Below are 11295 nucleotides of genomic sequence, written 5' to 3' on the forward strand. Positions count from 1 at the left end.
ATTTAGGATTTTAAAAATTATATTCAGGTTCTCTTGTGTCCAGCTATTTTACTTAGCATAATGTCCTCAAGGTTCATCCCTGCTATAGTATGAGTCAGAATTTCCTTCCTTTTTAAGGCTGAATAATATTCCATGGTATGGATGTACTATATTTTGTTTATTCACTCATTCATCAATGGACACTTGGGCTGTTTTTATTTTTTGGCTATTGTGAGTAATGCTGCTATGAACATGGGTGAACAAATATTTTTTCAAGTCCCTGTTTTCATTTCTTTTGGATATACGCAGTAATGAAATTGCTGAATCATATGATAATTCTATGATTAGTTTCTTGAAGAACCACCATACTGTTTTCCACAGCAGCTCTACCATTTTATATTTTCACCAGCAACGCACAAGGGTTCCAATTTCTCCTTATCTTCACCACTTGTTATCTGTTTTGTTTTTGATAATAGCCATCTTAATGAATCTGAAGTGGTATGATATTGTAGTTTTAATTTGCATTTTCCTAATGGTTAATGTTATTGAGCATCTTTTCACGTGCTTATTGCTCATATATCTTCTTTAGAGAAATGTTTATTTAAGTCCTTTGCCCATTTTAAAATCAGGATTTCAGGGCACCTGGGTGGCTCAGTTGCTTAAGCAGCTGCCTTCAGCTTGGATCGTGATCCAGGGTCCTGGGATCGAGTCCTGCATCCAGCTCCTTGCTTAGTGGGGAGTCTGCTTCTCCCTCTGCCTGGCACTCCCCCTGCTTGTGCTTCCTCTCTCCACCCCCTCTCTCTGTGTCAAATAAATAAATAAAATCTTTAAGAGAAAGAGAGAAAGAGAGAAAGAAAGAAAGAAGTTGTAAACAAAAAAGAAAAAAATTAAAAATCAATCAATCAGGATTTCATGTCGTTCAGTTGCAGGGGTTCTTTACATATTCTGGGTATTAATCCCCTGTCAAATATGATTTACAAATATTTTCTCCCATTCAGTTAGGTTGCCTTTTCACTCTGTTGACAGTGTCCTTTGATACATGAAAATTTTAATTTAATGAAGTCCAGTTTATCTATTTTTTTCCTTTTGTTCCTTGTCCTTTTGATGTTATAACCAGTTGTCATGAAGCCTTTCCACTATGTTTTCTTCTAAGAGTTTCATAGTTTTAGCACTTTCATTTAGCTCTTTGATCCATTTTGACTTAATTAAGGTAAGGACCTAGCTTCATTCTTTTGCATGTGGATACCCAGTTTTCCTCTTCTACCTTTTTTTTAAAAATTGTGACTTAGAATACAATTTATTAAGAGTTCTTGTAAATTTCTGGAAAGAAAGTATTAAAGATAATTAAAAGTTAAAAAATTATATAAGACACTATATCACTTGGGATTAGAATTTGGCCACATTTTACAGAAAACTCAAATAAGAGTGGCTTAAACATAAAAGTCCAGAGCTAAGTAGCTCCGGGCTAGTGTGGCAATTCTGTGGTCACAAAGAGTCCAGGCTTCTCCTTAACTTCCCTCCTGCTGTCCTTAGTACTGTCTTACATGCCATAACCATCTTTTTGTTTTAACATTTTTCTTTAACTTTGGCTTATTTGGAGATGATTTTCTTTTCTTTTTTTAAAAGATTTTATTTATTTGCCAGAGAGAGAGCACAAGCAGGGGAGCAGCAGACAGAGAGAGAAACAGGCTCCCCACTGAGCAGGGAGCCTGATGCGGAACTCAATCCCAGGACCCTGGGATCATGACTTGAGCTGAAGTCAGATGCCTAACCAGCAGAGCCACCCAGGCATCTCTGGAAATGATTTTCAAGTTTAATATTGATTAAAGGTCTGAGCTAATTTTATTTTCAAGTTGCTAACCCATTTCCAAAGCAACATCTTTCTTTTTCTCAATTACTATTTTGTAGCACTTTTATGGAGATGTAATTCACCTGCCATACACTTCACATACTTAAAGTGTACAATTCATTGGTTTTTAGTATATTCACAGAGTTGTGTAACAATTACCACAATTTTGGAACATTTTCATTACCCCCAGAACAAATCCTGTATCCTTGAGCAACCACCCCCCTTTATCTCTCAACCACCCAGCCTTAACCAACTGCTAATCTACTTTCTGTTTCCATAGATTTGTGTATTCTGAACATTTCATGTAAGAATCACACAATAAGTGGTTTTTTGATAACTGGCTCCTTCTACTTAGCATAATGTTTTCAAGGCTCATCTATGTGGTAGCATGCATTAGTAGAGTATTTATTCCTTTTTATAGCCCAATAATACTCCATTGTATACATATGGTACATTTTATTTATCCATTCATTAGTTGATGGATATTTGGGTTATTATGAATAATGCTGCTATGAACATTTGTGTACGAGTTTTTATGTGGACATATGTTTTCAGTTCGTTTGAGGATATACCCAGGAATTACTAGGTCAAACAGTTATATTTAACCTTTTGAAGAACTGCCGGACTCTTTTCTAAACAGGCTGCACCATTTACATTCCCATCAACAGTGTTATGATTTTATCCACATCCTTGCCAATACTCATTATCTTTATTGTTATAAACTTAGTCGGTATAAAATGGTATCTCATTGTGGCTTTGATTTTCTTGATGGACAATGGTGATGAGCATCTTTGCATGTACTTATTGGTCTTTTGTATATCTTCTTTACCCAATTAATTGTATGTCTTTTTTTTTTATCAAGCGTGCTTACCTACTCCATTCCATTTGGCTGCCTGTTTTTTCATCAGAGCCACACATTTCTCTCTTTATTTTTCATGTTTTAATATTTAATATGACTACTCTCTGAACTTCGCCTTTCCTCCATTTACTTCTTCTGAATATCTCGGGTATTCTCTCATCAATTTATTAGGAAGAACTTTAGAAATTTACACATTGCTCACATGCTAACAAAATAGAGACACTTGGTTTACAACCATGCTTTCTATATTTCTTACAGTACTCTGATGCAGGTCATATGCATTCTAAACATCCAGTGGTGATTTATACTGGAAATGGTATACATGTAATTTGTGATTTTAATGAAATATTATTGCAATACCTTTAGAAAAACAGTTGACACACATGAAAGTATTAACTTGAGTCAGTTGATGCCAGGAGATAATGCTTCATTAGTGGTAAGAAGTTTATCTAAATATTTCTCCTGGTTGTCCCTTAGCATAGGTAATTGCTTACTAAGCTAGTCTCTTTGCATAAATTTCAGTTTTCCGGCATTTGATTAATCTTGACAGTTGGGATTCTCTATGGAAACGGTGGAGCAAGATGCCATACCTTCCCCCCAAAAAACACATAAAAATAATGCTCTTATTTGTTGCCTGGCAACAGTACTCTTTGTTTTTATTCACAGGAAGATTTATTTTTGCTGATTGGTACAACTTTGGCAGGGAAAGACAAAGGAGAAAATAGTTCTCTCCACATTCAAAAACTGATAGGGCAGTTTAATCTTTTTCTTTGTTAAAGACCCAAGTGTGTAACTCTAAACAGCATAAAGAGCATAGAACATATAAAATGTAAAGGCAGAGTGAGTATGATCAGAGAGGACCCTTCATTATGGATCTCTGAATACAATTATGGATGTCTTTGATTAGGGGTATCCTCCCCAAAACTGCTGCGATTCTCAAGCAGTATGGGTTCAAACTGCATTTATAAGGCTCAAGAGTAGGTCTCAGTCTAAATTTTATTTCATTCTGCTTGGTCCCTGTGATAGGTGGTATTTTTTTATTCATGATTCTTTCTTCCTTTTCCACCTTTGCCATGGTTCACTACAGATAAAGGGCAGATCTCTACCTCATTCACTTTAGACTTAGTCTATAGAATGTGTGTGGTTGTAACATATGCCATGCCTGACCATTCACATGTCTGTATGTGAGTTTGTGAAATTTGGCTTAACCTTCTGCATTTCTGGCCATCACCCCTTCAGCCTGGCTCCTGGAAGGGAATCACGTGGAGCAGACCAGAATAGAATCTAAGGTCAAGGCAAGCCTGGCCAACCCACATGCAGCACACAGACAGTGAGAGAAAAACAAATGTCTGTTGTTATGTATCACTGACATTTGGGGTTTTTTGTTATATAACATTATTGCATCAAAACCTGACCAATAGAATCACTGAGAAACAAATTGTTCTTATTAATGCCTACCGTGAACAATCACAGACTTTAGAATTTGCACTCCAGATTCTAGTTAGGTGCCCGCCACTTTCCAGTCACCAGTCAGATGGAACAAAGTCTGTTTATGAGACCAATGAGCTTATCTTGAGGATGCTAAGGATGTTCTGGAAGGTGAGAGATCTATTTTTTCATATCTGTATCTATAAACTAGGGACAGATATTCTAGGAATACTATTAGTGGAAAAAAACATTTACAGAACAACTTGGATGTTCTCATTTAGGAAAATTTCAAACATGCATGGTGGCAGCTCTGGAATTTCCATGTAGAATTTCTATATATGTGAGCTGAATAACAATCTGATTGGAAGTGAGTTGGGGTGAAGAAATAGGCCTGATGCTGCATTTGCATAGCACTTTCATATGACTGAAGAAACTCCCAATTGGCTGCATTAAAGAATTGGTTGGAGGGAAGCTGATGAAGATGATATGGAATTCTAAAGCTCCACATTCCCAGGCTTTCCCTGGCCCATACAGTGCCCATATTAAGTATATCTATAAATATACAGAGAGAGGGCTAGAAGGATATATAAAAATGTAAATGGAAGTTATAAATGAAAGTGGAATCTTGGGGCATCTTTTTCCTCTTCTTTTAATTTTTTCTGTATTGTTTGAATCTTTTGCACTGAACGTATATTATATCCCAAAAATTTAATGAAGAAAATATAATTCTTTCCAGGAAAAGGAAAGAATCCTATGACCTCTACTTTTCCTCATACCTCATTTTAATCATCTCAGTCGTGCCCCCAGATCCCCAAATTTCAGTTCTCCCACTATGGCTTACCTATTTTTAGCTCCAGTCCTTCTCTGAAAACAACCAAATGTAAAAAGAAACAACATAAGGTTTAGAAAAGGAACCCTGGCCTGAGGGTAAGGATTCCAGTACCAATCCTCAACTTCTCTGTAGGACTTCAGCCTCCACATGTGAAAAGGGAAGGACTGGACTAATCAGAGGTTACAAACTCAAATGCTTGGAGGAGCCAAGGAGAGACAAAGGAGAGATGCAGGTGGGCTGGGGTGGTGGGGTCTGTGCTGGACTGGTGAATTCCAGCCCACCCTAAAGGAGACACCACTGCAGGCCCAGACTTGCCAGATCTTCCAATTTATTGAGAGGCTGGGAGTCAGTTTTTTCTAGGAAATCTCCTGACTTTTGAATATTGGCAAATACATTTTGAAACATTCTGTGAATTCCTTACAGGACAAATTAACCTCACCTAAGAATCCACCTAGGATTCTTAGGCTGGTAAGCTGATGGTGGGTCAGATGCTCTTGAAGGCTCCTTATTTCATCTCCTAGAGCCACTCAGGTGCCACCTAGTGATGGGGACTGTCATAGTTCCCAAGAAGGCCCTTGTGGAAAAGGACAGATTTTTAAAAAATTAAACAGATCGACTAAGAGGTCATTTATCTGTATGCCAAAAGTGCATCTTAGTAAATGGCCTCTCAGGTGTAATTAAAATATGCCAAAACATGATTCACTCACTGCTCATTGGGAATACAGAATTATGAGAAGTGAAGAACATTTATTATTGACCACATTCTGGGCACTGTTCTGTTCTAAGGTTTTATTTTATTTAATCCTCATGATAATTCTATGGATTCAGTATGATTACTACCTTGGTTTTATCAAGGGGATGGGGAACCTGAAGCCCAGAGAGATTGTGTAATTTATACCAAATAACACTGCTAATTTGTGGTGGAGCTGGGAGTCCAACCCCAGCAGCCTTAATCAAGAAGCTATGCTGTTAAAATAATTACTCTAAACTGAAATTAGGCTCTTCCCCTAAATCCTCAGAAGAATGCAGAATTGGTCCCAATTCTGAAGCAAGAATTCATGGTTACAGTTTTATAAGACTTGGCTTTTTACCAAAGAAAATCCCTCAAAACCCAATCTGGCTATCTGAACAAACTTGAAACTTGAAATACATAAAATTTTCTGGATTCTGACCTGAATAGCAAGAATATCTAAAATTTGTGGAGTTTCCCTAAGTATTTCATCTTTACTGTAATATAGGTTAATACAAGGCTTGTAGGGGTAGGGAGGGATAGGGCCCAAGTGCCCCATTTGATGTGCTCTTATTTCTCCATCTTAAAAATCCCTCTAAAGGACTCTTCCCCTCCAACTGTTGTCTCAAGTCACTGCTCCCCTTTACAGAAGGGCATGATATCAATTCCTTTCCCCTCATTCCCTCTTAAATTCCCTCTTATTGTTCCCACCACATTGCCTTTTTCAAGGTCACAATGACCTCCTCACTGTCAGCCCAATGGCCATTCTCAGTCTTTCCCTTTCTTGGATCCAGTTGATTGCTCCTACATCCTGAAAACATTTGTTTCACTTGGCTTCTGTGACTCCACAGTGCTCAGGTTCCCCACTCCCCCCCCGACCCCAGCATCCTTTGGTTCTCTCCCTGGTCCTTTGCTGGTTCTTCCTCACCTTCCAAACCTTTTAACAATAGAGGGCTCCAGGGTTTGGATCTTGGACTGCTCCTCTTTTCTATACTCACTCTCATGGCAAACTCATCCTCTCTCATAGCTTTCAGTACCACTGCCTGCTGATGACTCTCCAAGTATCTCTAACTGAGACCTCTTTCTTGAGCTCCAGACTGTTGTGCCCAACTGCCCACTGGACAACTGTATTTGAGACTGATAGTGCATTTCAGTCTTATCAAGTTCAAACCAAGCTCCTTACCTTCTACTCCAAACCTACGCAGGCCTCCATCTTTCACCTCTTGGTCCTTGGTTTGGCATCTTCCTTGATTCTTGCCTTTCTCTCATATGGCCTCCATCACCATCCAGTCTGCCAGCAAATCCTGCTGGCTCTGCACTCAGAATATGTCCATCTACAACCATTTCTAACCATTTGTGCCACTATCATCCTGACCTAAGCCCCCATAATCTCTCACATGGATTATTTAATTAGCTCCTTTCTGATTTCACTACTTTCATTCTTGCCTCTTAAAATCTATTCTCATCATGGCAGCCAGAGTGATCGTGTTAAAGTCACCCTTCTGCTCAAATCCCTCCAATGACTTCCCATTCCTCTGAGTGAAAGCTATAGTCCTTATGGTGCTCAAGAGGCTCTGTATCATCTGGGCCCCCCCATACCTCTTCCCTTCATCTCCCAATACTCTCCCATGCACACACTCCTCTCCAGACATTGGTCTTTGCTATATTCCTAAAACACGCCAGTGTGGTTACATGCTAGGGCCTTTGCAGCATCTGTGCCCTCTATTTGAGATGATTTCCCCCCAGAAATCCAGATGGCTCAGTCTCTTTTCTTCTTCAAGAAGAAGGCCCCCCCATACCTCTTCCTCAGCTAGCACCTTCCCAAGGAGTCCTAACCCGCCCGCCCCATTAAAATCGCAGTCCCTCCCCACTCTCCCCTAAACATTTTTATCTTGCTCAAATCTTTTTCTCAAGAAAACTGCTCACCTCTGCCATACTGTAGAATTAGTGTATTTACTATATTTACTGTTTATTGTCTATCTCCTCCCATCTAGAAGGCAAGCTCTGTGAGGGCAAGGATTTTTGTCTATTCTGTTCTCTAATGTGTCCACATAATCCAGGATAGTACTTTCATAGTCAGGAGGACGTATGTTAGGACTTTTGACGTTATAGTGAATTGCTCTGTTATATTGTTTGGGATTGCTTTGTGTTAAAATTATTAAGTTTGTTAAATGCAAAAACATAAAATACATTAGGAAATATATCTTAAAATATTTGTTACCCTGTTTGGGCATTTTAAAGATTTATTTATTTGAGAGTGGGAGGGGGGCAGGGGCAGAGGGAGAAGGAGAGAGAGAATATCATACAGACTCCATGCGGAGCATGCAGCCCAATGTGGGGCTCAATCCCAGGACCCTGAGATCACAACCTGAGCCAAAATCAAGAGCTAGATGCTTAACTGACTGTGCCACCCAGACGCCCCATACTTGGGCATTTAAAAATATATATGTATATATCTCCTCAAAAAATGGTGGCCTGGGCCTTTCTGGATCTCCAAAGGACTCTTAAGAATTCTTGTGAAAAAGAATTATTTTCTTGTGAGCCAAGTTTATGCCCATCGTAGTACTTGTAGTTTCCTAGGCTTCACCTTAACCAGAAAGATTGTTATTGTTAGAGAACCCAGGATAGTTTTAAAGTTGTTTAATACCCTTTTGACCATTTCGATTGTGTACCATGTGTCTGAATTATCTGTTCAAAAAATAAATAGTAATTGTAAAAGTTTTACTTCCCTCTTTGAATTCTTAGTAATCTTCAAAATTAAAAAGGTAAGCATAGTTGATGCCACTAAATATTTGTCACTTGATTGCTGGTAGACTTATTAACAATGCTTGATGGCTTCTTTGAAAACGGTCTTTGTGGAGAAATTAAATCTAGACATATGAGAGCAAACCTCAAGTCATAACCACGACTTTTAAAAATCTTTTATTCCACGTATAACAAACATAAGAGGGTATATAAGTGTTTACAGTTCAATGAATTTTCACAAACTAAACTCACTCACGTAACCAGCACCCAGATCAAGAAACGATTTCTAGCACTCCAGAAAGCCTTCCTCAAACTCCCTTCCAGTCACTAACCTCCCCCCGCAATATACCCACTCTCCTAACTTCTAACTGAATAATTTGCCTGGTTTTATATTTTATATAAATAGAATCATACAGTATATATGGTTTCATTTTTTATTTATTTTGCTCAGCATTATGTTTGTAAAACTCACCCATTTTGTTGTCTGTATAGTTATAGATTGTGAATTTTCATTGCTTTATGGGATCCCATTGCATGAATATACCATGATTTATTTGTTTGACTGTTGATGAGCAGTTGAATAGTTTTCAGTTTTATGCTGTTACAAATAGTCCTTTTATGAATATTCTAGCTCATGTATATTATGGATTGAATGGTGTCCTCCAAAAAGATATGTGAAGTACTGACCCCTGGTTCCTGTGAATGTGACTCCATTTGGAAATAAAGTCTTTGCAGGTGTAATCTGCAAAGTTAAGATGAGGTCATCCTTGATTAGGATGTAAGAAGTGGAGGAGAGACACAGAGAGCACACGGGGAAAAGATGGCCGTGTGAAAAAGACACAGGCAGAGATTAGAGTAATACATCCGTGAGCCAAGGAAAGCTAAGGATTGCCAGCCATTACCAGAAGCTAAGAGAAAGACAGGGAACAGATTCTCCCTCACAGCCCTCAGAAGGAACCAAGCCTGTCTACACCTTGATTTAGGACTTCTAGCTTCCAGAACTGTGAGAGAATAGGTTTCTGTTCTTTTAGGCCACCTAGTTTGTGGTACTTTTTTTTTTCTCCGGAACACCCTAGGAAACAAATACAATGTCTTTTGGGGAACTTAGGCTGAACAGTTACCAGTGAGTGATTTTACACTCACACCAGTAGTGTATGAGAGTGATGAGCGGGATGGCTCTACATCTTCACCAGCACTTGGCATCATCAATCTTTTTATTTCAGCCCTTCTGATGAATGTTTAGTAGCATCACATTGTGGTCTTAATTTCCCTAGTGACTAACAACGTTGAGCATCTTTTCAAATGTGCCTATTTGCCATCTGTGTATCTTCGTTAGTGAAGTCTGTTCAAATCTCCTCAGTTTTGACTGGGGAAGTGGTTTTCCTATGATTGCGTTTTGAGAGTTCTTTATGTATTCTGGATACAAGTCCTTTATCAAATAAGTGTTTTGCAAATATTTTCTTCCAGGTTTTCTTTCTCCCAATAGTATCTTTCAAAGAGAGAAAGGTTTTGATTTTGAGGTACTCTCATTTGCCAATTTCTTTTTATTATGGATTAAGTTTTCGGTTTTGTATCTAAGAAGTCTTTGCCTAGCGCAAAGAATTTTTTTCCCTCTGTTTTCCTGGTGAACTGTTTCACTGTCAGTTCCTCAAAATCTTTTCCAATTACCTCAGAACAAAACCACCTTTGTTTTGTGGAAGTTGTTAACTTGTACTCAGGTGGCTATATTTCTTTAAAAGTGTTCTAAAGTCAGCCCCCCCTCCTTTTTTATTTGTTTTACTCAGTAATGAGTGGCCAGTTAAATACTTTATGCTATTATTAATTGAGGGTATCCTTTTAATGAAATAAAGAGCTAAATGGCTTTTGGCTTTCGGCTCGGGAAGGCTCGGGAAGGCAAAGGTGCAACTTTCTTCGGTCGTCCCTAATCCAGGTTCATCCGACACCAGCCACCTCCGCCATGCCGCCTAAGTTCGACCCCAACGAGATCAAAGTCGTGTACCTGAGGTGCACCGGTGGCGAAGTCGGTGCCACGTCTGCCCTGGCCCCGAAGATCGGCCCGCTGGGTCTGTCTCCAAAAAAGGTTGGCGATGACATCGCCAAGGCAACCAGTGATTGGAAGGGTCTAAAGATTACGGTGAAACTGACCATTCAGAACAGACAGGCCCAGATTGAAGTGGTACCTTCTGCCTCTGCCCTGATTATCAAAGCCCTCAAGGAACCACCAAGAGACAGAAAAAAGCAGAAAAACATTAAGCACTGTGGAAATATCACTTTTGATGAGATTGTCAATATTGCCCGACAGATGCGACACCGATCTTTAGCCAGAGAACTCTCTGGAACCATTAAAGAGATCCTGGGGACTGCCCAGTCTGTGGGCTGCAATGTAGACGGCCGCCACCCTCATGACATCATAGATGACATCAACAGTGGTGCGCTGGAGTGCCCGGCTAGTTAACTACAAAGGAAAATGTTTCAATAAAGGATCATTTGACAACCAGTGGGGGCGGGGCGGGGGGGAAGAGCTAAATGATTGGATTTCTGATGTCTTGAAATCAAAATAACTTAGTGTAAGTCTTCAAATCTTAAGCCCTGTCACTGACCTTGCAAAACCAAATTTATTAAGACACCGTGAACATTGATTACTGAGTATCTCAACAAAATATTTTTATTTGGGGTGCCTGGGTGGCTCAGTCGTTAAGCGTCTGCCTTTGGCTCAGGTCATGATCCCAGGGTCCTGGGATGGAGCTCTGCATCCAGCTCCCTGCTCGGCGGGACGCCTGCTTCTCCCTCTCCCACTCCCCCTGCTTGTGTTCCTGCTCTCACTATCTCTCTCTCTGTCAAATAAATAAATTAAAAAAATCTTAAAAAAAATT

General features: G+C 39.3%; 1 pseudogene; it reads left to right on the forward strand.

Annotated features, from left to right (window-relative positions):
- The first annotated feature begins 10346 nt into the window (after positions 1-10346).
- LOC114212327 (large ribosomal subunit protein uL11 pseudogene) lies at positions 10347-10906 on the forward strand (annotated as a pseudogene).
- The last annotated feature ends 389 nt before the right edge of the window (positions 10907-11295 follow it).

The sequence above is a fragment of the Eumetopias jubatus genome, unplaced genomic scaffold (assembly GCF_037043125.1).
Source record: "Eumetopias jubatus isolate StellerSeaLion01/CBP00866 unplaced genomic scaffold, mEumJub1_p1.0 scaffold_1, whole genome shotgun sequence".
NCBI lineage: Eukaryota > Metazoa > Chordata > Mammalia > Carnivora > Otariidae > Eumetopias > Eumetopias jubatus.